At 41.3% G+C, this 27,054-nt stretch overlaps 1 protein-coding gene across 2 annotated transcripts in view; it reads left to right on the top strand.

The window, feature by feature from the left end:
- CLUAP1 (clusterin associated protein 1) overlaps window positions 1–27,054 on the top strand; it is a 238,531-nt gene that overhangs the window by 74,553 nt on the left and 136,924 nt on the right. The window lies entirely within an intron of this gene.

Below are 27,054 nucleotides of genomic sequence, written 5' to 3' on the forward strand. Positions count from 1 at the left end.
GTGTTAACATAAACATTATAAGTCTTTTGCATAAATGATGTGTTCCATTGAAATACAATCTTTTTATAAGGAAAAAAGTGGAAAAGATCCACTTCAGTGGAAACTGATCCAAATCTGCTAGTGCTGGTGATATTTAGGAGGATTGTTATCACATTTTTGTAGGTTTATTTATATCGCTGGACTAAATAAATATTCTTATATTCGTTTTTATTGTTCTGTCTGGGTATTAAAGCAGAGTTCCACCCAAAAGTTGAACTTCCGCTTTAAGCACTCCTCATCCCCTTACATACCACATTTGGCATGTCATTTTTTGGGGGGGGGAGTGGGTACCTAGTTTTGTCTCCCCCCTCCCTTCCTGCAATCTTCTGGGACACGTCACAGGCCCAAAAGATTGCCTGGCCACTGAGAAGCTGCAAGCTGTCACAGCCGGGTTCCCACACTTGCAATACCGGCGCTGTGGAGAGGAGAGGGAGAGGAGCGAGGCTTCAGGCAGCCACATCACTGGACCTTGAGACAGGTGAGTGTTTATTAAAAGTCAGCAGCTACACTTTTTGTAGCTGCTGGCTTTTAATAAACTTAAAAACGAGTGGAAAACCGCTTTAAGCTCCTCCATAGGAATTGATTCTACCTATCAACATTCTGGAACTGACAGCCATATAACTGGCTCTCCTACATAGTCACCCAATCAGGGTGCAGTCAGACAACAACATTTCTGTGGCCTACATAAACCACCAAGGGAGGCAGCCCTGAAGGAAGCATGCCTGATTCTACTCCGGGCAGAGAACCACATTCCAACTCCGCCTGCATACTGGCAGTAGAAAATTGTCAAATGTACTTCATGAGTCACCAGTGCATGGATTGTGGTCCCTCCACCCAGAGATCTTCCTGATCCTCTGTCAGAAATAGGGAACAACAGATGTGGACATCATGGCCTCCAAATTCAACAAAAAACTAGACAGGTTTGTGGCCAGGTCAAAGGATCATCTGGCTCTTATGGTAAATGCCCTGGTGATTCCTTGGTCCTACGTTCAGACTGATGTATGCCTTCCCACTAGAGCTGCACGATTTTGGCTAAAATGAGAATTGCAATTTTTTTTACTTAGAATAAAGATCACGATTCTCGCGGCATAACATCATCTTTCACATTATACAAAATAATTGGGCTAACTTTACTGTTTCGTTTTTCTCTAATTCATTAAAGTGTATTTTTTCCAATAAACTTGCGTTTGAAAGACTGCTGCGCAAATACAGTGTGACATAAAATATTGCAACAACCACCATTTTATTCTCTAGGGTCTCTGCTAAAAAAATATATATAATGTGTGGGGGTTCTGAGTAATTTATTTTCTAGCAATAAATATTGATTCTAACTTGGAAGACTTGGTACACAAACATACACAGACTCCTGTTGGGCGAATCTTGCCTCCAAACAGGCCAGACCTCATGTCACAAGGCCCCCTGTTGCATTCTGCCTCTCAGTTGCTGGCGTTAATGGCATGGCTGTTGAAATCTAGGTCCTATATAGAGACATATTTTACTTTTTTTTTCTTTCCCTGCCCTAATCAAGTGAAGAAAAAATACATATTTTAAGATCTACCATCAGACCTGGAAGGCATTTCAACCCACCTCAGCATATTCTATTCCTTGCACCCTAGCCTTCTTCCAGTTTGGCCTGGATCAGCATCTTTGTGTTCTAAAGGGCTAGGTTTCTGCTTTATCCATTTTTATTAGAGAAATGTTTAGCTTCAAGCTCTCTTGTCAAGACCTTTGTTCAGGGAGTGGCTTATGTCACCTCCACACTCTAGCCCTGCCGTGTCTTCCTGGGATCTGAATCGGGTACTTTTGATTCTTCAGAGACCCTTTTGAATGTTTTGGGATATCCCACCTGGGGATCTCATCAGTGAGGTGGCCCATTTGGAGGCCATTATCTTTGTCAGGCTTGTCTCCAAGTTGGTGGCTCTTCCTTACAAGAAACCTTCTCTTAACTTGCATAGAGACAAGGTGGTCCTGAGACCCATACCCTCTATTCTCCCCAAGGTGGTCTCTTCCTTTTACTTCAGTGAGCATAGTATCCTCTCTTGCCTCTTTGTCCTCTTGGGTTTTGGTCCCAAGAAGTGACATCCTGCTTCATCTTTCCATCATTACTAGGTGGCTCGGGACACTTATTTTCAGGGCTTCTGCCTTTAAGGACAGGATTCCTTCTTTCCTGTCAAAGTCTACTTCCACCAAATCTGTCATTGTTTATTGAGCTTTTCAACATCAAGCATCTGTGTTACAGGTTTGCAAGGCCACCACCTTGTCTTCTGTTTATAGCTCCACGAAGATTTATCAAGTGGATCTCCAGGCCTCTCCTGATGCAGACTTTGGTTATTGAAGCTATCATTGAAGTGTTTTAGGTCTCTTGAACCTTGTTTTCTGTGGGCCTATTTGCTGTTATCTGCTATGTTGCCCTCTTTCAGTCTATTGCTTGGTGACGTGCCATGGTCTATGAGCACGTGTCCTGTTTCCTGTACTGTATGATTAAGATAATTGGAATTTTGACTTCCTCTGTTTCTCAATGCTTGCTACAAACACTGGACTCCCACCGAGTGGATGAGGTTACAGTATATGAAGGTGCACTTGAGGACTTCCCAGCAAAGCTTTTGCCAGTGTCTAATTACATAAAGATAACGGCATAGAACCCTTCGTCTATGTAAAAAAGTCTAGTACTGTATTCTAAGATATAGAGTTGACATGCAAGTCAAAGTTCCCATTTGTTGGTATATTTGTCCATTAGCTAGTCTCGTACAGCCTTACAGCTTAGTTAGGCTAAATCCTTTCTTCTGTTTTCTCCACTGTGATGAATAATATACCCTGGTTCAAACTGCTCCCAATCTGCTGAATGGATAATGAAGGCGCATCATCAAACTGATAAAGTGTTTAGTTTGCTTTATCATCTGATAGCTAACTTATTGTGTTAAATTGATGGCTCACCTTCACCCACGTTCTAAAACTCTTCTATCTACACTGTAAAGAAAAGATGCTTATACTTACCTTTTCTGAAGCCGCTCCGATCTGGGCACATAACCAACATCCTGCACCAGTTTTAGTGTAGAGCAGTGGCCTCCATACTACGGCCCGGGGGCCAGATGCGGCCCTTTGCTTGTTTTTATCTGGCCCTTTGGGTACTATTTCTCCAACTGACATAATTGATGGGGCACTATTCCTTCCACTGATACCATTGATGGGGCACTATTCCTTCCACTGACATCATTGATGGGGCACTATTCTTCCAACTGACACCATTGATGGGGCACTATTACTTCCACTGACACCATTGATGGGGCACTATTCCTTCCACTGACACCAACGATGGGGCACTATTCCTTCCACTGACACCAATGACGGAGCACTATTCCTTCCACTGACACCAATGATTGGGCACTATGCCTTCCATTGACACCAGTAATGGGGCACTATTCCTTCCACTGACACCAATGATGGGACACTATTACTTGCCTCCTCCCCATAGTTGTGACCCGTGTCAGTTTGGGCATCTCCAGTACTCACTAAGCTGGTGGAGAGTAATCTACAATGCAGTGTGTGGGGGTTTCTTCATAAGACCTCATGGAGAGGTGTTACAACTGAAGGCTTGACAGTAGACAACTTTTCTTATGAAGAAGCTGCATGGGGAGTATCCACAAGCATCCAGTTGCCATAGACACCCAATTCTGTGCGGATTGCAGACGGGGTGGGGGGTGGGGGTGTTGAATCTTGCAGTAGAGTTTAAAAACAAAAATGCTATCATGCTATGGTAGGAAGCCTTCCTTTCAAATGTGATTCTCTATGCCTGAAGTTTCATTGGAGAACCGCTGCTGACATAAACATCTCACTTCTAAACCAGTGTTTGGAGGTCCTTGGTCTACATTTACTGTACTTTTTAATCTGTAAATCAAGCTGGCACAGTATACTGGAATATGTTGTTCAAGGACACCAGGAAGGTTCATATTGCTTTAACATGTTGTAATAGATGACCATGTCAATAAAACAGCTGGAAAGCACAGCATGTTCAAGCCTGACCTAGATTAGTGCATGGAATACGTGTGTCTTCATGTGTGACACAGTTTGGAAGAAGCTGCTCTCCCATTCTTAGGGTCTGTTTGGTCTTTAAATAAATCTTCTCCAACATACAGATGAATGGCAATATCTCTGGCACTTGTCTAATGAATCTTCTCATCCCACGGGTTTCTTTTTCCTTGTCAGAAGATTTCCATCTATTATTCTTCATAGAAACCCATTTATTATGTACGCGTACTAGTCATTCACTCCTCTTTTTGTGAACATGCATTACCACTGCCTCTCATGTGCTTGTTACTATTTAATGACAGCACTTTATAATCTGTTTCATTTAAAGGAAACCTATATTTCTTTTGAAGCTTTTTTTGTGTTTCTGAATATAATTATCTTAAATTCTTATCCTTTATTTAATTTTCTACCTGTAGCATATTCAATGTAGATCTTTTTTCTACTATATGCATTTATCTTCCTTCCCACTTTCATCACTCTTCACTTTGCTTTACCTTCCGTCTCTCTCCATTAATTTTAATTGTACAGGTTGCTATGGGTGACCTGAGCGTATGTGTAGGTTTATGTGTATGGAACATTATGGGGCTGATTTACTAAAACTGGAGAGTGCAAAATCTGGTGCATTTCTGCATAGAAACCAGTCGGCTTCCAGGTTTTTGTCAATGCTTAATTAAACAAGCTGAAGTTATTATTATAATTATTATACAGGATTTATATAGCGCCAACAGTTTGTGCAGCGCTTAAGTTATTGGCTACCATGCACAGTTGCACCAGAACTTTCCCTCTCTAGTTTAAGTAAATCAACCCTTATGACCCTTTTTAAAATCCCCCTGACCTGATTTTAGCATTTATAGTGCAGCTTCTTTGAGCTTACAATAGAGTGCAAATATTTAGACAGAAAGTGCCTGCAAGTGGATCAGCAGCACTGAGATGCAAGAAGGGAAAACAGTATTTTATTGAAATCAAAAACATGGGGGGCAGGAGGCGGAGCCTAGCGGAGCAGACATGCATTGTTAGAGCTCCGCACCGCTGAGGAGAGAAGAGAAGGACAAAGCGGAGCCTGCAGACTCAAAAGGTATCCATTTGAACCTTTTTGCCCCTGGGAACAAACTGTGAAAGTTTGGGCAGGAAATATGGTACTGGGAGGAAACTGTGGCAGAAATAAAAATCACCTCACAAAGAGCTCACAGGCACTCACTGCAGCTGAAACAGCTCCAGTCAACACACAAGATACAGCATCAGGGCGCTCTCACAGACAGAAAATGTTACAGCAAGACTCTCCATTTGAGTCAGATACAGAACAAATCCTCTCACAAACTTCTCCACAAGCCTCCTCAGTATCCCCAGTAATATTATTACAATTTGAAAAGATGCTTCATAAGGCTTTAAAACAAACCTCAGACCAAATAACAAAAAGCCTAACCAAAGAAATAAGAGAGCTGGGAAACCGCACCGCAGCCTTAGAAATAAAAATGGATGAAATTGAAATTACAACCCAAGAAAATATAACAGAATTGGAACAATTAAAAAAAGAGAATTTAATACTTCAAACTAAGCTCGAAGATTACGAAAATAGAGCCAGACGTTCAAACTTGCGCATAAGGGGAATACCTGAAACTGTGACAGACCTGCAATCTACTATTACTGCTCTATTACAAGAACTAAAGCCAGATATCCCTATTGAACGTTTAGAACTGGACAGAGTACACAGAGCCTTCACAGCCAAAAAGAAAGATGGACCCCCACGTGATATAATCACAAAATTTCATTATTACAGAACGAAAGAACAAATACTAATTGCTGCAAGAGAAAAAAAGGAACTTAATTTTCAAGGACACAATTATCAAATTTTTGCTGACCTATCCCAACTTACTATTACTAAAAGACGATCCATGAAACCCCAACTAATGGAACTGCAACGCCACAACATTATGTATCAATGGGGCTTCCCCTTTTCAGTCACATTTAACTACCAAGGTACAATTTACAGAAGCAGATCAGCAGATGAACTACAACAAACCCTTTTAAAATTAAATCTGACAGAACCCACAAGCAGCAACACTTCCACACGCAGAAGAATGGCATCATCTTCACCTTCAGGCAGCACCCAGAAAATTTCAGAACAAAATGGGAATCATCATTCTCACAAAAGAGGCCGTTATGCCACATCATCCATGGACCAAGAAGATTCAATGGACTGACATCCTAATTCCTGATATCTCTTCATTTATTATACTAAGAGATGGTTCTCTATAAAAAACCTGTATTTATAACTGAATGTAACTGCATTCTGATAGTCACACACTGTGTGGGATCATGTTACATTCCAGTTATATTTCTTATTACTTCTGATTCATATAGCCTTAGAATATATAAGTGAAATAAGGAAATTCTTGTTCAGTTATATATTATCAGGTAATAATAATAGATTTATTACTTTTTAGGACAAATATGTTCAATAATCCAGAAGTAATGGAAGCTTTTTCTTTCTTTTCTTAAAACAAATATATTATTACCTAACTAGTTCCTAGAATTATGTTTTTGTTTATTCTAATCTGAAGCAATACAACCTCAATTTTATGAGTTAACATATCTAAACAGTTACATATGAATAAAATATGTAATTGTTTACTCTAAAAGGGTTAAAATCCCAAAATAATTCAAACTATCTTCATCAATACCAAAGTTATTAACAGTACCTTTCTAACTGAATTATTTAGCCTAGGGCAAGACTAACCATATACAACCACCCTGGAATATATAATTTCAACAAAAACTATATTCTGCACTCCAATTAATGAAACATCATTTTGATGTCTTTTGACATAGCACTTCTCTCCTGTAAGCGGAAGATCTGTGTACCCCCATTAGCCCTCCTCATTCTCCCAACCATATTATGTGGGAGTGTGACGAAGGCACTTATTCCCCTGAGAGAGATATTTATTCTCTTTCACGGGTAAATTGTGATTACTTGCAAAAAATAATTTATACAATGTATCATCTAATCTCATATGTTTTTTGTTTACTCTTTACTCCAGAATTCACTGGTTTCTTTTCTATCTATTCATCTCTTCAGTCCACACAGGTTGATCTGCGCAGTCAGCTCTGCATAACAAAAAGTAAGTCAAAACTATTTGATCTATTGCCATGGCACCACTGAATATACTTTCCCTGAATGTTCAGGGAATAAATGTCCCTCAAAAAAGGACCAAAGCCTTCTGTACTTTCCATAACAAAAAGGCTCACATAGTATGCCTCCAAGAAACACACTTCACCAAAGATTCTACTCCAAAATATATTTCTCCTTTTTATCAACAAATTTACACGGCTTCTGCCTGTACCAAGCAAAGGGGAACTCTAATTGCATTTCACCAATCCACACCATTCACCTTATCATCAGAAATTAAAGACCCAGAAGGTAGATACCTGATACTCATGGGTTATATAATGGATACAGCAATCACTGTGATTTCCTACTACGCTCCTAACAAACAACCTACACCATTCCTCTCACATATATTACAAGTGATTAATACACACAAAATAGGAACAGTGATAATGTGTGGGGATTCGAACCAGGTCCTCCTCCCATTTCTAGATAAATCACCTTTTACACCATCCAAAATAACCTCTAGATTACCTTTTTCTCAACTTCTTTCCAAATACAATCTGGTAGATTCATGGAGAGAAAGTAACCCAATGAAAAAGAAATTCACTTATTTCTCGCACCCTCATCAAACCTTCACCAGAATAGATCATATTTTTCTAACAATAGGAATGATACCAGAAATTATTGCATCAGATATAATTCCGATTCCGTGGTCTGACCATAATGCAGTATACACTACTATAGCCTCAGCCATACCAAAAGCGCATGACCCAACGTGGTACTTACCGGACATAATGCTCAAACACCCACTACATCAGATGGCCATTGAACAAGCTTTAAAGGAATACATATCAATTAATAATACAACAGACATCTCCCCAATAACACTGTGGGAAGCTCATAAGCCTGTCTTGCGTGGTACAATAAAAGACAAATGGCACTATTTAAACGGGAACGCAAAAATCTAGCAAAAAAACTAGAACTCAATTTTAATGCAGCCTACATATCATTTCAAGATAATCCATCTCAGAGTACAAAATCTCATCTGGAAAAATCTAGATTGGAATACGATCTATTTCTCACTGAGTCAGTTGATAAATCCCTCAAACGCTCCAAACACAATTTCTACATGAATACAAACAAACCAGGTACATATTTGGCTCGGGCATTAAATTCAACTAACAAATCTTTCAAACCAATACGTTTGAAATTATCAAAAAATGTTTACACTTGTAATCCAGTTAAAATAGTCCATAAATTTCACTCACATCTCGCAACTTTATACAAGACAAACAATGAATTTAATCCTACAGAGGCTGAATCCTTCTTCTCAAAAATAACCTTACCTGAGTTATCTCAGAATCAAAAAAGCAGTTTGGATGAGCCTATAACTATAGATGAAGTTGCTAACGCCATAAAAGACCTAAAACTTAACAAAAGACCAGGCCCAGACGGCTACTCGGCTTTATACTATAAAACATTCTCAGAAATACTCTCTCCCATTCTCACTAAAACTTTTAACAAACTTCTAGATGGACATTCTTTTCGGCAAGAAACACTAATGGCAATTGTTTGTATGATCCCAAAACCCCTTTCTGATGATACTTCCTGTGTGAATTATCGGCCTATCTCTCGATATGTTAAACCTCGATATTAAATTATTAGCAAAAATAATAGCAAAACGCCTCAATAGCATTATAGGAAAATTAATACATAGAGATCAAGTAGGCTTCATGCCAAATAGACAGGCAGGCGATAATATACGCAGGGCAATGTTATTGGCACATATTGCTAAAAAACGGAAAATCCCTTTATGTTTTCTATCTCTCGATATTAAGAGGGCATTTGACACAGTATCCTGGCAATATATGCAATATTCATTACAAAAATGGGGTTTTGGACCCCACTTTTTAACATGGATCAAAGCATTATATAATAAACCCAAAGCCTATATAAAATATGCTGGATACAAATCTGAAGCCTTTAATATCGAAAGAGGTACCCGACAGGGTTGCCCATTATCTCCCTTATTATTTGCCCTTATACTCGAACCCATGGCCCAATACATCAGAACAAACCAAACTATAACTGGCATTGAAGTAGGAGGTATTACACACAAATTATGTATATTTGCAGACGATATATTACTTTTTCTATCATCACCACAGGTCTCTGGTCCTAACTTAATACCAGCTCTTGATGGATTTGCAGCCCTATCCGGCCTTATGATTAATCCTAAGAAATGCCTAGTGCTTAATATTTCACTCACAAACATGGAATTGATCCCGGCTAGGGCTGCACTCCCATTCACATGGGCAGAAAAATCAATCCCATATCTTGGAATTCATTTAACAGCATCTCATTCTGACTTATTCTCAACCAATTATCCTCCTGTATTAATACAGATCACAAATCTAATAAAACAATGGTCGCAACTTCCTTTAACCTGGATGGGGAAGATTGATGCAATCAAAATGACTATTCTACCCAAATTGCTTTATCTATTCAGAGTCCTCCCTATTCCAATTCCTTCCTATTTTTTGAGAATAGTACAAAAAAGAGCAACTTCGTTTATATGGGGCTCTTCTAAACCACGTATACCTATACACACACTACATCTTCCCAAAAATAAAGGAGGCCTGGGATACCCTAATTTTACTAACTACTACAGAGCAGCACATTTGGCCAGTCTGTCCAAATACCATGCAAAACAGGAAATCCCATTATGGGTATTTATAGAGGCTTCAGAAAATGACCCTCTATTAATATCAAATTTATTATGGCTTGATCCTAAAGACCGCTTTAAAATTCATAATCCCATAACTAAACACTTCTTATCTCTCTGGGATAAACTAAAAACCAAATATCAGTTACAATCTCCACACAATCCTCTCCTTTCTTTTATCAGAAATCCGGCCTTTTATCCGGCATGGATCTACCCAAATTCTTTTAAAGCTTGGACAACATCAGGCATTCAGACACTAAATGACTTCATAGCATCTAAATCATTCCTTTCATTCCCATCGCTTAGAGAAAAATATGATCTACCAAACTCTGAGATATTTAGATATCTCCAAATCAAAAATTTCTATACACCATTCCTAAAGGGGGATACAGCATTATCCCAATTATCCATTTTTGAATCAATCTCTACAAAAGATCCATTTGCTAAAGGTACAGTTTCATCACTTTATAATCAATTATATGGAGTAGCAAATCTTAATAGACCCTCTTACGTTCAGAGGTGGGAGGAGGACCTGGGACGAACTTTAGAAGACACGGACTGGTCTAACATATGGCTCACATCTAAGTCATCTTCACCCAACATCTTAGCACTGGAGACAAATTATAAAGTCCTAACTCGCTGGTACCTTGTACCCGCTAGAGTGGCAAAATATTCACCTAATACCTCAGCTCTTTGTTTTCGAGGATGCCCAGAAATAGGCACATATTTACACATATGGTGGACGTGCCCAGTAATCCAAACCTTCTGGAAGGAAGTCTTCGTGATTGCATCTAAAATATTTAAAAAAATAATACAACCAGATCCATATTTAACTTTACTTAATCTAAAACCGGAATGGTTAACACTCTCTCAATTCAAACTTATGATCCAACTAATAACGGCTGCAAAACAAACAGTGGCCAAGGCATGGAAATCTCCTACATTGGTACTAGCAGAAACAATTCACAGAATGAATAATACAATGCCCCATGCTAAGATGGTAGCCATCGATCAAAATCAAATTCCAAAATTTGAAAAACTTTGGCATCCTTGGATAAAACAACAGTTCCTGTCAAACTTCAATGACTCTGTCCTGTTGCCATGGTAACAGATTAAATGACTTACAGAGACACCCATTCTAAGGCTTCAAAGAGAACTAAAAAGAATAATAAACTGACGAGCGGGACAACCTTGTGGACCATACCTCTACCTTTCAACCCTTTTTCTTCTTTCTCTTTCCTTTTCTCCACCTTACGATTAAAGCTCATTATCAGAATTTATTTGACCTATATACACTCTACTTGTAAACAATATGTATAGTAGGTATAAATCATTTAAATACCTACAAAAGTAACTAAGGAAATTATATATATCTTTAATTTAGGTTTACGTGAACCCAATGTTTAATATTTGAAATTTCATGATATTTACCTATATAAACCCTACTGTAAAACAATGAGCTTACTTTATAGATCCTTGTAAACTTACTTTATGTATCTTTATAACATTGTATACTCAATAAACTTCTTTTGACAAGGAAATCAAAAACATGGAAGTTGTTTTATGCACTGTGCTTTAAGAAACTGTAATCCAGTTAGGGTTTACCTGTACTTTTAATCATAATACCCATGTCAATTAAAAAACTCAGGAACATAAGCTTTCATTTTATAATATCAGCATTTTAATAAAAAAATTATAGTTATTTTTGACAGTCCAATATAACTTACTTGAAAAATCTTTAAAGTTTTGCTTACTGCCTGTCTGCTGGCCATCTCTTTTCACAACTTCCTGGATTCCATACATGCTTTGCATCTTCTCTTCTGCGCTCAGTCCTTTGGTTTACTTTTGATTTCTAAGGATTGTATATGACATGGTGCCCTGCTGCCTGCAAGCAGTGATTTCTGTGTTGACTCTGCCTCCTGAAGTTAAAGTGTTACTAAACTCGGAACTCTGATCTCCCACAGTACACAGAACATGGAAATGCAATAGATTTATTAAATATATACTGCTGAATACCATTTCTCATTAGCAGTTAGAGCAGTCTTGTGACTTCTATCAGTTTCCAGCAGAGCACTGGTTAAACCGTGTAGGAGGAGCTTACATTCTCCTCTGATTGTCCTATGAGGCTGCAGGAACCCTTTGTCTGGACAGTGGTTATTGGCCCTGTTCTGATCACATGCATTCTCCCAAGAAAAAAACTTTCTAGCAATACACACCAAACTGAGCATGTGCAGCCTGTCCCCAAGGCTCTGTTCTATCGGGAGATGGTTTGGGGACTGTAGAAGATGGGGATGACCAGAGAAGACAGGATCAAACAGACTTTTTACACAATGTAGAGGATTACCCCTTAGGTTTCAGAAAGCAGTGCCTACCCACAGGGCATAGTGAACATATGTCAGAGAATTCATGGAAGTAAATTTATGAGGATCTTCAAAGAATATATTTCCAAACATCAAGATTATTCAGAATAATAGGAGCAGGATAGAAATAATTAAAATACAATGTGAAAATAAGTACTGTATATGATTTACATTTTTGACCATAGATTCATATTAACCATGCCCTGATTGCCATAGGAAAAATAGCCAGGTTTCAGCATTTTTAAGATTTGGTGATGTGACTGCCAGGTAGACAGGCCATCTCCTGGGCTACCTTATTTAACACCTGAAAAAAACTGGCATGGTAGAAAGACAAGAGTCTATAATTCTTTAGGTCCCTCTTCTTTCCCCAGAAGATCTTTTGGACTTATTTGTGTAAACTCAAAAAAAAAGGCCATTAAAGGGGTTGTAAAGCTAAAAAAAAGTTGGCAATATCTGATCTATATGCTATATAGATCATGAATCTAGCTGTTATTTCTGCCGAAATTTTTTATTTACCTGTTAGATAAATAGGTTTTATCAGCACTTCCTCCTTTCCTCTCTGTATGTTCTCCTCAACTTCCGGGTTTTCGAGCGTACTCCCTGCAGCAACGTCACGGCTTCAAAGGAACTACAATTCCCTTGATACTTAGTGGCACTGCGCATGCGCAGTGCCGTTTTTTCGCTGTGTAACGATGAACCTGAGCCACACTTTCACTTCAGCAAAAAAGGGGACGGAGTAAAGGCTGGGCTGTGCTGAGATGGTCATTCAGAATACAATAGCAAGGCAAGAGAGGCGGAGCTACAGCGTCCTAGACACACCAGCGGCTCCCCCGCGGCTCCCCTGCCTCCCGTGCCTGTGAACACACACAGCGTCTCCCCGCAGGGATGTAGTCCCAAGAGAGGGGACGAGCACGTTGACTAACCCCCAGCCAGAACGGCTCGGATGATGGGAGCAAGCTTCTAGAGGAGGAACAGGAAGTTGAAAATTCACACACAGAAAAAAAAGCATTTACAAAGGAAAACGAAGGAAAAGGTAAGTGAACCAATAGTACACTACCTTAAATGAACATATTTAGAAAACAAAAAAACAAACCTTTACAACCCCTTTAAGGTTTGCCATGGCAAAGCAATAATATATTGAGTTGCCTTTTCTTCTGTACAAAACTAAAAGCTGGAACAAACGTGCTGTTGCCAACACCTCTGTTTTTGCAAACCAGCTCAAGTATGTTGCTGTTTGTGAACAGAACAAGTTCTGTTTTTCTTTTTTCACCCAGCCCAGTGTGCAGCACTGCCTATGTGAATGTTCTGCAGGATGTGACTAGTGTTTGGGCTTGGAGCCTGCCTGGTTATCATTGTACATAGGTCCAAATATTGGTCTCTGCATTGGATGACAGGTGCCTTTTCACTTGCATATAATCAGCTTCCAGTACTGCAGCATGGTAATTGTTCTGCATATACTGTGTGTTTTGTTGTCTACCTCCAGTGGTCTTCACTAGTTTAAATGCCTGTTCCAACTCAGCTGTGGGACACATGCTGTTTTTTTATTTAGCATAAGATATGAGGTTGTGGACTTTTTTTCACCTAATTTTAAGTTTTGAGGATTCTCTTACCATTACCATGACTGCTTGCAGTTTCCTGAATGTCATTGATTCACTTTCTGCCCTTCCCTTTCTTTACCTTGCTGTCCACAACCTTGCTCCTCTCCAGCCTAATGTCTTTTTTTTCAATATTGCCACCAAAAAGGTGTTTTTTCTTCAGTATTAATTTTAACAGACTGCTTCACTAACTCTTTGAAGCACCTTTTAATTCATGACCATTCAACTCATTTTTAGAATGCTTGTGTAGCACCACAGTTCAAAGCTTCTGGTCTTCTTTTTTAGACCACTAAAAACAGTCCTTGAGCTTAACAAAGACACCGCTTTCCGTATATGTAATACTAGACAAAAACAGCACTGACCCAACTCTTTTAAAGGCTATTGCCATTCCACCTGTGTGTGACTTTCATCATATTTTGAAAGATTAACATTTGTGGACTACTTACAGTGCATCTGAAAAGTATTCACATTGCTTCACTTTTTCCGCATTTTGGTATGTTACAGCCTTATTCCAAAATTGATTAAATTCATCATTTTCCTCAAAATTCTACAAACAATTCCACCTAAATGACAATGTGACAGAAGTTTGCTTGAAATCTTTGCAAATTTATTAAAAAAAAAAAAAAAGAAAAAAAAGGAAAATCCCATGTACATACAGTTGTGCTCATAAGTTTACATAACCTGGCAGAATTTGATTTCTTGGCCATTTTTCAGAGAATATGAATGATTACACAAAAATGTTTTTCACTAATGGTTAGTGTTTGGCTGAAGCCATTTATTATCAATCAACTGTTTACTCTCTTTAAAATTATAATGACAACAAACTACCCAAATGACCCTGATCAAAAGTTTTCATACCCCAGTTCTTAATACCGTGTATTGCCCCCTTTAAAATCAATGACAGCTTGAAGTCTTTTGTGGTATTTGTGGAAGAGGCTTGTAACGACACCCCAAGTATGAAAGGGGTTAAAGCCGTTTAACACATTCCATTTCCAAACACAAAGGCAGCTATCGAACACTCCCATCAGCCAACAAGAAACCCATACGAATAATTCTCCCCCAAGTACAAGACGAGGCTCTGTCTTGAGGTTCAAGCAGGAATTTGGTTATTAGAACCAAAATTGCAAGTCTTTATGTACAGTTAAAGAGGAGTTCCCCCCTCCTGCTCATATTACTCTAACAATACACCTGTGACCAGAAACAGAATTAACATGAACTAATTAACTAATCCTTTAGACGGCCTAGGTGACTCAGAGACATGACCTTTAGGACAGACTTCATGTCTCCTAGCTCACCGACTATACAATACACATTATCATACATCTCAATACAATTGTAGGGTTAATTAGCACACTGGATGAAAAGACTCTTTAGAAGCTGTGACAAGTCATACTAGACTAATTTACATTATAGCAGACACAGACAGAGACAGGTGGCAGGAATTGACATCAGCATCTCCTCACAGTATGTGTCCCAGCAGTATGAATCAGTCACTATTTGTAATATGCCACATACAGGGTCCCTAGAGTCTGTGTCTCTTGGGGGACATGGACCCGAATCTAAAGTAATGCCACCTCAAGGGTCCCCAGGCATACAGCTCACAAAGGGCACCGTTCCCCCAAATGCCAGGGCCCATAATCGGTCGGCAAGAGGCTAGCATTCAGTCCCCTCCAAAAGCCTCTGTCTTGGCTAGGTCTGTCACAAGGCTCTTTATCTTCTCAGATGGTAAAGCTGCACATTCCTCTTGGCAAAAAGCCTCCAGTTCCTGTAAATTCTTGGGCTGTTGTCACGATCAGGCATCAGGCTTGAAGACCAGTTGCTATAGCAGTTGCAGGACCACCGACCAACAGGATAGGTACACAGGCAGTCCCCCTGGCAGATGACACAGGCTCACCTGAGATGCGAGTCTAAGTACTAACCAGTGTTCACCAGAGCTCCTGATAGTGGATATGGATTTAGCTGCCTGTTAGTACCAGGTCGCGGTCCTCAGGTTTGCCCCACAAGGGTGTGAGCAAGCAGGGGTCCAGTAGTGGATGAGCAGATAAGGATCAAACAGCAGCATGGTCAGTAAACAAGCCAAAAGGTTGGTAACGAGTAGTTGCAGGTTGGGATCAGGCAGTGGAGTAGTTGAGAAACAAGCCAAGGGTCAATCACGAGTGGTAGCAAGATAATAGGATTTTTATAACAGCTTACCTGTAAAATCCTTTTCTTTGAAGTACATCACGGGACACAGAGCCATAGTAGTTACTATGTGGGTTATAGGCCACCTTCGGGTGATGGACACTGGCACGCCCTAAGACAAAAAGTGCACTCCCTATATAACCCCTCCCACTGCTGGGAGTACCTCAGGTTTGTAGCAAAGCAATACATGTGTATACCAAGAAGGGAGGGACCTTTGTGTCCCGTGATGTACTTCAAAGAAAAGGATTTTACAGGTAAGCTGTTATAAAAATACTATTTTCTTATCGTACATCATGGGACAAAGAGCCATAGTAGTTACTATGTGGGATGTCCCATAGTAGGGCACTAAGAGACTAGAGGACTTATACTGCAGCCTGTAGTACACTGCGCCCAAAGGCGATATCCTCATGACCTTTTACATCTACTTGATAGAATCTGGTAAATGTATGGACTGAAGACCAAGTTGCAGCCTTGCAGATCTGAGCCATGGAGGCTTGGTGATGCACTGCCCAAGAAGCACGAACAGCCTTGGTGGAGTGCGCTTTAATATGAAAAGGAGGAATCTTCCTTTTTAAACCATAAGCTTGAACAATCACTTGAGGAATCCATTTAGAAATAGTAGATTTCGACGCTGCCTGTCCTCTTTTAGGACCGTCTGGCAACACAAACAAAACATCTGTTTTACGAATCTCAGCGGTCACTTTCAAAATAGACCTTAACCGCTCTTGCCACATCAAGAGAATGTAGTGACTTTTCTTCCACAGAACAAGGTTCTGAAGAAAATTAAGGCAGAACAATATCCTGGTTTAAATGAAAACCTGACGCTACCTTCGGTAGGAAATTAGGATGAGGCTGCAATACAACCTTATCCTTATGAATAATCAAATATGGCTCGTTACAAGAAAGCCAACTCTGATACTCTTCTTGCAGAAGATATGGCAACCAAGAAAATTATTTTCCTTGTCAAGAGGACCAAGGGAATATCTCAAATTGGCTCAAAAGGCTGTTTTTGTAAAGCCGACAGGACTAAATTTAATTTCAAGGGTTCAGGGGTGACCTAATTGGGGGATTAATCTGCGTTACCCCCTGAATAAAGTTACGAACCAAAGAGTGTGAAGCAAGCGGTCGTTGAAAAAATACAGATAAGGCCAACACCTGGCCCTTGATAGTACTCAAGGCCAGCTTCATTTCTAATCCCATCTGCAGGAATTCAAGGATCCTACCTATGACATATTTTCTGGGGTGCCAACACCTGGATTCACACCAGGAGACATATGCCTTCCAGACTCTATAGTATATGACTCTGGAGGCCGGCTTCCTAGCATTAACCAAAGTAGAAACTACTGAAGCTGACAGCCCACGGTCCTTTAGAATGTGGGTTTCAGTAGCCAAACCGTTAAATTTAGCGTTTGTAAGGTAGGATGGAATACCGCACCTCTCGAGAGAAGGTCTGGCTACAGTGGTAGGGTCCAAGGGTCCCCTACCGCCATCTTTATGATCTCGGCAAACCAAGATCTCCTGGACCACGCTAGGGCCACCAGAATCACCTCCTTCCCTTCTTGCTTGATCCTGTGAAGAAGACGCGGAAGCAGCAGAACAGGAGGGAACGCATAGATCAGTGAAAACTGATCCCACGGAAAGGCCAAGGCATCTGTTCCGTATGCCATCGGATCCATTGTCCTTGACACATAGTTGTCAATCTTGTTGAACCTGGACGCGAACAGATCCACGTCCGGAACTCCCCATTTTTGACATAATGACAGAAAGAAGTCGGGATGAAGGGACCATTCTCCCGGGAACAATTGTTGGCGACTTAAGTAGTCCGCCTGCCAATTCTCTATCCCTGGAATGAAAATTGCTGATAGGCAAGGAATGTTGTTTTCTGCCCAAGAAAGAATATGATTCACCTCTTTCTGTGCCCCCATGGTGATTGATATAGGCCACCGCTGTGGCATTGTCAGATTGGATTCTGACAGGACAGTTCCATAGTCTGAACGTCCAGGCCTCCAGGGCCAGGCGTACTGCCCGAATCTCTAGAATATTGATGGGCAAGGTCATCTCTGATTTGGACCATTTCCCTTGGACAGACGCTTCTTCCAGGACTGCTCCCCAGCCCAGAAGGCTGGCATCTGTTGTTACCACCTTCCCGGTAACTGGTAGAAAGAATTTCCCTTTTTGAAGATTCTTGGACATCAACCACCAATTGAGACTCTGGCTCACATTGGGGGATAAATGCATTGGGAAGTCCAGAGCTTGGACCTTCTTGTTCCAAGTTGACAGGATACTGTTTTGCAGCAGTCTTGAATGAAACTGCGCATAAGGAATGGCTTTGAAAGAAGCTACCATCTTTCCCAACAATTTCATGCAAAGTCAAATAGAAGGATTCTTCTTTGTTTTGACCAACTGAATCAGTTCCTTTATGGAACTGATCCTTTCTCGGGGCAAAAACACCCTCTGAGCTGTATTTATGATCAGCCTCAAGTACTGCAATCTCCTTGATGGTTTTAAGGATTTCTCTAGGTTGAGAATGCAACCTAGGTATTCCAGGTAGCTGACTGCGGTGACCAAAGTTTGGTTTAAGCGGGCTACCGATTGATCTATCAAGTGTAGATCGTCTAAGTAGGCTAGTATCGTTATACCTTGAGCCCTTAGCCTGGCTAAAGGAGGAGCCAGGATCTTTGTAAACAATCGAGGTGCAGTAGCTAGACCGAAAGGCAGAGCTACAAACTGGAAATGAAGATTTTCCACCTCAAAACGTAGAAATTTCTGGTGAGCGGGGAAAATCGGCACATGGAGATAAGCATCCTTGATGTCGATTGGCTCCAGAAGTTCTCCCCCTTGTAGGATGGAGACTACTGATTGGATTGACTCCATGCGAAAAGAACGGATATTCAAAAACCGGTTTAGATCTTTGAAATCTAAAATGGGTCTGACATCCCTGTTTGGTTTTGGAACCGTGAACAGGTTTGAATACAACCCCAAACCTTGCTCTTCCAATGGGACCACCGATATCACTTTTTGAGACAAGAGATGAGCCAAAGCTAGAAAGAGAGACTACTTTTTCACTGGATCTCTGAGAACGTTTGATCCGAAAAAACGAGGAGACGGGAACTCTCGGAACTCTAGTTTGTAACCTAGAGAAATTGAGGAAGCCACCCATCTGTCTTGACATTGTTCCTGCCAGACCTTTGAAAACTGTAGAAGCCTTCCCCCCACTCGAGCGAGCGGGGGCGCCCCTTCATAAGGAGGCTTTAGTATTCTGTTTTGTGGGTTTCTTCCCCCAGGTCCTTTTTTGGCTCTGGGACTGACCCTGAGGTTTACCTCTTGAACCTGACAGTGGAAGCCATCGTGACTGCCTGGAGGCTGACTGGGGAAGAAGCATGTTTAAAAGAAAAATGCTTAATCTTCTTCTTAACCGGTAAAAGAGAACTTTTCCCATTAGAAATTCTTTGGATATACTTATCCAGATCGTCTCCAAACAACCGTCCACCATGAAAAGGGAAACTGGCCAAGAGCTTTTTGCATGGCACTTCGGCTGACAAATTTTTCAACTATATGATTCTACGCACATGTACCAGCCCTAGCATGAGCCTTGAGGCCTGGAGAATAGAATCTTTCATAGCGTCTACTGTAAAACACAACACTTCTGATATTCCAACCAAATCCTGGGTCTGCTGATCAGGAATAACTTTGAGTACCTCTATAAACTGGTCCTTTAAGGACTGAGATACTCCGCTGCCAGTGCAGGTTGGACGACTGAACCTGCAAACGAAATATAGTTTTTAAAAAGGAACTCCAACTTCTTATCCGTTGGATCCTTTAGCATATGAGCATTGTCTACTGGACAAGTCAGGTTTTTATTTACAGAGGATATAGCAGCGTCAATTGCTGGAATTCCCCATTTCTTATAAAACTCTTCCTCCATAGGATAAAGTATTGAAAACTTTTTCGGAGGAAAAAACTGTTTATCTGGGTGCTCCCACTCAGAATACATCAGCTTCCTTAGCCATGAATGGATAGGAAAAGAATGAACAGATTGGGAAGGCTTTAGTGAACCCAAACCAGAAGTGGGCTCCTCGACTGACTGCGTTATTGGCAGTAAAAATGTGGAGCAGACCAATTCAGTGAGAGACTGTACCAACAATCTTTCCTGCGAACCTGACACTTCCGTATCAGGTTCTTCGGAAGAGGAGACTTCAGCCTTTTCCTGGTCCTTTGAAAGAAATTCGTCATCTCTCACTCCTTGTTCCACAGCAATGGACGGGCACCTGCTGCGCTTAGTCCCACTCTGGGATGCAATTAAAGCATCGATTTTTTGCTCCAAGCTTAAAATGGTTGAAGAAAAAAACCTCCTTAGTAATATACACGGGCTGCAGTGTTAAGAGCAGCTTCAACACTTGCCCCTCCTGATGGCTCAATCTGACCAGCCATATTACTCTCAGGGCAGGATGCCATCTTTACTGGGATGGATCTAGGCTTCAGTGTGACTGTAGCAGTCCTTCTAGAGCCCTTTTTTGAGGTGTTTTTCACCCCCTTCCGACCATAGCCCGATGCACAAAGCAGAGGTACTACCAAAAGGAATGCATCCACTGCTTGAGCAAAAGTCCAGCCCTGTTGCTGCTATTAATGGTAATAGTAAATGTATCAAAAGGAATGCCTGTGTCACCGAACCTCTTATATGCCACCTTTGCTCTTGTGTCCCTCCTGCAGCATGTAACAGCACAAATGGTGCCTTTTAAAACATACCTTCCCGTGATGGACGTTGGAGGACGCCAACGCTGCACTAAGTCCCGCCGCCCCTACCTCCGGTAAGTCTGGGAACCCTCCCAGACTTACTGGAGGTCTGCTGCTTGGATGGAGGAAGAAGAAACTGCTGCTTCCTCTACACAACGTGAGCTTTCTGAGAAGCATGAGACAGTAAGTGCTCAGTACAGCCCTCAGTGGTGACACATAGGCATGACAACACTTACTAAATTTAAAGGAGACAATCGTAAGAAAACTTAAAAAAATTTCTTAGAAAACTCCACTTACCTTTCCCGCTGCAGGGTTTTCTGTGGTAAACCAACAGATCCTTCATGGTGGGTTACGTTAAACCTTCAAGAGCTGGGGATCCTCGAGGAAACCCACAATCCTGGACCTATAATAGCAGCACCGCCAGTAGAAACTTTATGGCCTTAATACCAAAAAGTACTGGATCCCGGGGTCCAGCTCTCTAAAGAGAAACGTTACAGGCAAGACCTCGTTTCTTCAGATACGAGGCCCGGGTGCCGTTCAATTCAGCCAAAAAGACACTTTGAATGGATCCGGCTGCATGGCTAGCCCCAGCAAGGATTGCTCCAGTGGAGCTCAGCACAGCACATCTTTACTCGTGACCAACACCTTAGACACTGGCGAAAAAACTGAGGTACTCCCAGGAGGGGAGGGGTTATATAGGGAGTGCATTTTTTGTCTTAGGGCGTGCCAGTGTCCATCACCTGAAGGTGGCCTATAACCCACATAGTAACTACTATGGCTCTGTGTCCCGTGATGTACGATAAGAAACAGACGGCAGGGAAGACAAGGTCAAGGCACTGGCTGAGAAGGCACAATAACCTGGCAAAGAGGAAGTGCTGAGGCAAGGCTTATATAGGAAGTTTGTGGGAGGAGCAAGGAGTTCAAGGTTCAACAGCAATCAAGACACAAGGCAGGGTTGTCCAATGAATCAGGTAGGATTGTCCAATAGATCAGGCAGGGAGCTGTCCAGCATCCCAGATAGCTCAGTGGGAAGAGTCAAAGCTGGACACAGGAAAGGTCCCAGGTTCGAGCCCAGGTCCTGACAGCTGTCTTGCATGAACTGCACATATTGAGATCTCCCCAGAGTGGCTCAATGATATTGAGGTCAGCAGACTGAGATGGCCTCTCCAGAACCTTCACTTTATTCTGCTGTAACCAATGACAGGTTGACTTGGCCTTGTGTTTTGGATCATTGACATGTCGGAATGTCCAAGTACGTCCCATGCGCAGCTCCCTGGCTGATGAATGGAAAGGTTCCTCCAGTATTTTTTGATAACATACTGCATTCATCTTGCCATCAATTTCAACCAATTTTCCTGTGCCTTTTGTAGCTCACACATCTGCAAAACAGCGATCCACCTCAGTGTTTCACAGTATGAATGGTGTACCTTTCATCATAGGCCTTGTCGACTCCTCTCCAAATGTAGCATTTATGGTTGTGGCCAAAAAGCAAAATTTTGGTCTTATCCCTCCAAATTACTTTGTGCCAGAAGGTTTGAGGCTTGTCTCTGTGCTGTTTGGCATATTGTAAGCGGGATACTTTGTGGCATTTGCATAGTAATAGCTTTCTTCTGGCGACTCGACCATGCAGCCCATCTTTCTTCAAGTGCCTGCTTATTGTGCATCTTGAAACAGCCAAACCACAGAGTCCTGTATTTCACCTGAAGTTATTTGTGGGTTTTTCTTTGCATCCGAACAATTTTCCTGGCAGTTGTGGCTAAAATTTTAGTTGGTCTACCTGACCGTGGTTTGGTTTCAACAGAACCCCTCATTTTCCACTTCTTGATTAGAGTTTGAGCACTGTTGATTGGCATTCTCAATTCCTTGGATATCTTTTTATATCTTTCCTGTTTTTTAACTACCTTTTCTCGCAGATCCTTTGACAATTCTTTTGCTTTCCCCATGACTCAGAATCCAGAAATATCAGTGCAGCATGGATGAAAGATGCAAGGGTCTGTCAGGAGTCCAGAAACTTTTGACCTTTTATACACACATGCTAATTACAGAAAAATGGATCACAGGTGAGGATGGTTACCTTTAACAGCCATTCAAACCCCTTTGTGTCAACTTGTGTGCATGTTATCAGGCCAAAATCACCAGGGTATGTAAACTTTTGATTGGGTAGTTTCTGTTGTGATTATGATATAAAAAGAGTAAACACGGTTGATTGATAATATATGGCTTCAGCCAAACACTAGCCATGAGTGAAAGAAAATTTTTTTGTTATCATTCATATTCTCTGAAAAATGGCCTAGAAATCATAAATTCTGCCAGGGTATGTAAACTTATAAGCACAGCTGTAAGTATTCACAGCCTTTGCCATGGCACTCAAAATTAAGCTCAGGTGCATCCTGTTTCCACTGATCATCCTTGAGATGTTTCTACAACTTGTTTGCAGTCCACCTGTGGTAAATTAAGTTGATTGGACATGATTTGGAAAGGCACACACCTGTCTACATAAGGTCCCACAGTTAACAGTGAATTCAGAGCACAAACCAAGCCATGAAGTCCAAGGAATTGTCTGTAGACCTCCGAGACAGGGTTGTATTGAGGCACAGATCTGGGGAAGGGTACAGAAACATTTCTGCAGCATTGAAGCGCCCAATGAGCACATTTGCCTCCATCATCCCTAAATGGCCGAAGCTTGGAACCACCAGGACTCTTCCTAGAGCACGTCACCCGGCCAAACTGAGCAATCGGGGGAGAAGGGCTTTAGTCAAGGAGGTGACCAAGAACCTGATGGTCACGCTGACAGAGCTCCAGCGTTTCTTTGTGGAGAGAGGAGAACCTTCCAGGAGAACAACCATCTCTGCAGCACTCCACCAATCAGGCATGTGTGGTACAGTGGCCATACGGAAGCCACTCCTCAGTAAAAGGCACATGACAGCCCGACCGAAGTTTGACAAAAGGCACCCGAAGGACTCTGACCATGAGAAACAAAATTATCTGGTCTGATGAAATAAAGATTAAACTCTTTGGCCTTAATGGCTGGAGGAAACCAGGCACCGCTCATCACCTGGCCAATACCATCCCTACAGTGAAGTATGGTGGTGACAGCATCATACTGTGGGGATGTTTTTCAGCATCAGGAACTGGGATACTAGTCAGGATCAAGGAAAAGATGAATGTAGCAATGTACAGAGACATCCTTGATGAAAACCTGCTCCAGAGTGCTCTGGACCTCAGACTGGGGAGAAGATTCATCTTCCAACAGGACAACGACCCTAAGCACACAGCCAAGATAACAGAGCAGTGGCTACAGGACAACTCTGTGAAGGTCCTTGAGTGGCCCAGCCAGAGTTTAGACTTCAACCCGATTGAACATCTCTGGAGAGGTCTGAAACTGACTGTGCACCAACGCTCCCCATCCAACCTGATGGAGCTTGAAAAGTCCTGCATAGAAGAATGGGAAAAACTGCCCAAAAACAGGTGTTCCAAGCTTGTAGCATCATACTCAAAAAGACTTGAGGCTGTAATTGTTGCCAAAGGTGCTTCAACAAAGTATTGAGCTAAGGCTGTGAATACTTACAGTGGGGCAAAAAAGTATTTAGTCAGCCACCAATTGTGCAAGTTCTCCCAATTAAAAATATGAGAGAGGCCTGTAATTGTCATCATAGGTATACCTCAACTATGAGAGACAAAATGTGGAAACAAATCCAGACAATCACATTGTCTGATTTTTAAAAGAATTTATTTGCAAATTATGGTGGAAAATAAGTATTTGGTCACCTACAAACAAGCAAGATTTCTGGCTCTCACAGACCTGTATCTTCTTCTTTAAGAGGCTCCTCTGTCCTCCACTTATTACCTGTATTAATGGCACCTGTTTGAACTGGTTATCAGTATAAAAGACACCTGTCCACAACCTCAAACAGTCACACTCCAAACTCCACTATGGTGAAAACCAAAGAGCTGTCGAAGGAGACCAGAAACAAAATTGTAGACCTGCACCAGGCTGGGAAGACTGAATCTGCAATAGGCAAGCAGCTTGTTGTGAAGAAGTCAACTGTGGGAGCAATAATTAGAAAATGGAAGACATACAAGACCACTGATAATCTCCCTCGATCTGGGGCTCCACGCAAGATCTCACCCCGTGGGGTCAAAATGATCACAAGAACGGTGAGCAAAAATCCCAGAACCACACAAAGGGACCTAGTGAATGACATGCAGAGAGCTGGGACCAACGTAACAAAGGCTACCATCAGTAACACACTACGCCGCCAGGGACTCAGATCCTGCAGTGTCCGACGTGTCCCCCTGCTTAAGCCAATACATGTCCGGGCACGTCTGAGGTTTGCTAGAGAGCATTTGGATGATCCAGAAGAGGATTGGGAGAATGTCGTATGGTCAGATGAAACCAAAGTAGAACTGTTTGGTAGAAACACAACTCGTCGTGTTTGGAGGAGAGAGAATGCTGAGTTGCAACCAAAGAACACCATACCTATTGTGAAACATGGGGGTGGCAACATCATGCTTTGGGGCTGTTTCTCTGCAAAGGGAACAGGACGACTGATCCGCGTGCATGAAAGAATGAATGGGGCCATGTATCGTGAGATTTTGAGTGCAAACCTCCTCCCATCAGCAAGGGCATTGAAGATGAAACGTGGCTGGGTCTTTCAGCATGACAATGATCCCAAACTCACTGCCCGGGCAACGAGGGAGTGGCTTCATAAGAAGCATTTCAAGGTCCTGGAGTGGCCTAGCCAGTCTCCAGATCTCAACCCCATAGAAAACCTTTGGAGGGAGTTGAAAGTCCGTGTTGCCCAGCGACAGCCCCAAAACATCACTGCTCTAGAGGAGATCTGCATGAAGGAATGGGCCAACATACCAGCAACAGTGTGTGACAACCTTGTGAAGACTTACAGAAAACGTTTGACCTATGTCATTGCCAACAAAGGATATATAACAAAGTATTGAGATGAACTTTTGATATTGATCAAATACTTATTTTCCACCATAATTTGCAAATAAATTATTTCAAAAATCAATGTGATTGTCTGGATTTGTTTCCACATTTTGTCTCTCATAGTTGAGGTATACTAATGATGACAATTACAGGCCTCTCTCATCTTTTTAAGTGGGAAAACTTGCACAATTGGTGGCTGACTAAATACTTTTTTGCCCCACTGTATGTACATGGGAGTTTTTTTCCCTGTTTTTTAAAATTTGCAAAGATTTCAAACAAACTTCTTTCACGTTGTCATTATGGGGTATTGTTTGTAGAATTTTCAGGAAAATAATGAATATAATCCATTTTGGAATAAGGCTGCAACGTAACAAAATGTGGAAAAAGTGAAGCGCTGTGAATACTTTCCGGATGCACTGTTAATATGGCCGGTTGGATTAAGTGGTTAACAGGTAGCCAGTATGGGTGCATAATATGTTCCGTCCCTACTTCACCTATCAATTCAGTCACGTGTTTAAGCTATTTAATCACTTCATTTCTTTTCCTTTTTATATTTTTTCATATATCAGCACTTTATGTAACAGGCACTTTATATATATCTTACTTTAATGGGCCATTGGTTCTGCTTTCTTGCACTTGTTCCCATTCACCTATAATTCTAATTTCACTTGATTGAGCCCATACACTCTTTCCTTACCAGTAAAGTTGGCACAATTTTTGAGAACCGATAGCTCTTTATAGGACTGCCTTCTTTATGGAGGTTTCTTCATCGCAATCCTTTTAAAATCTATAGCACATGCGCTAACTTCTCCCTGTGTTCTGTGTTGCTGTCACAGGGGATTGCTTTGTCAGTATTTGGCCTCACTCCTCTCCACAATTCCCGAGGGGAACCATGTGCACCATTGGGTGATTGTGTCCAGCTGTTTTTATTCATTTCTATCTGAAAGATTCACCAATCCAATTACTATACCATTGAACATTTGTGGAGGTTCATAGCATGACTCCAGTGATCTGCAAGTCGGGTTTTCCTTTTCTCTTTTTTTGTCTTTCCCCCTTCTTTTCTTCTTTCCCACTTCCCTTCTCTTTCCTCTCCTTCTTTTCCCTCCCTCCCCTCCTCCCCCCTTCTTATTTGTTCTTCTTTTTCTTTAGCAACCTTGTCTCTATTTTTAGATGTCCATATGTACCTCTCCTGAGGAAGCGAGTTTTTATCTTGCGAAACACGTAGAGAATTAGTACATAGTATCCATTCTGTGGAAGTTCAGCTTTGATGTATTCAATTATGGTGATCCATGTATAGATACTTTTGATAACTATGTACTAAAGATTATTTTAAATGTATG

Source organism: Aquarana catesbeiana, linkage group LG06, assembly GCF_042186555.1.
Source record: "Aquarana catesbeiana isolate 2022-GZ linkage group LG06, ASM4218655v1, whole genome shotgun sequence".
Lineage (NCBI taxonomy): Eukaryota > Metazoa > Chordata > Amphibia > Anura > Ranidae > Aquarana > Aquarana catesbeiana.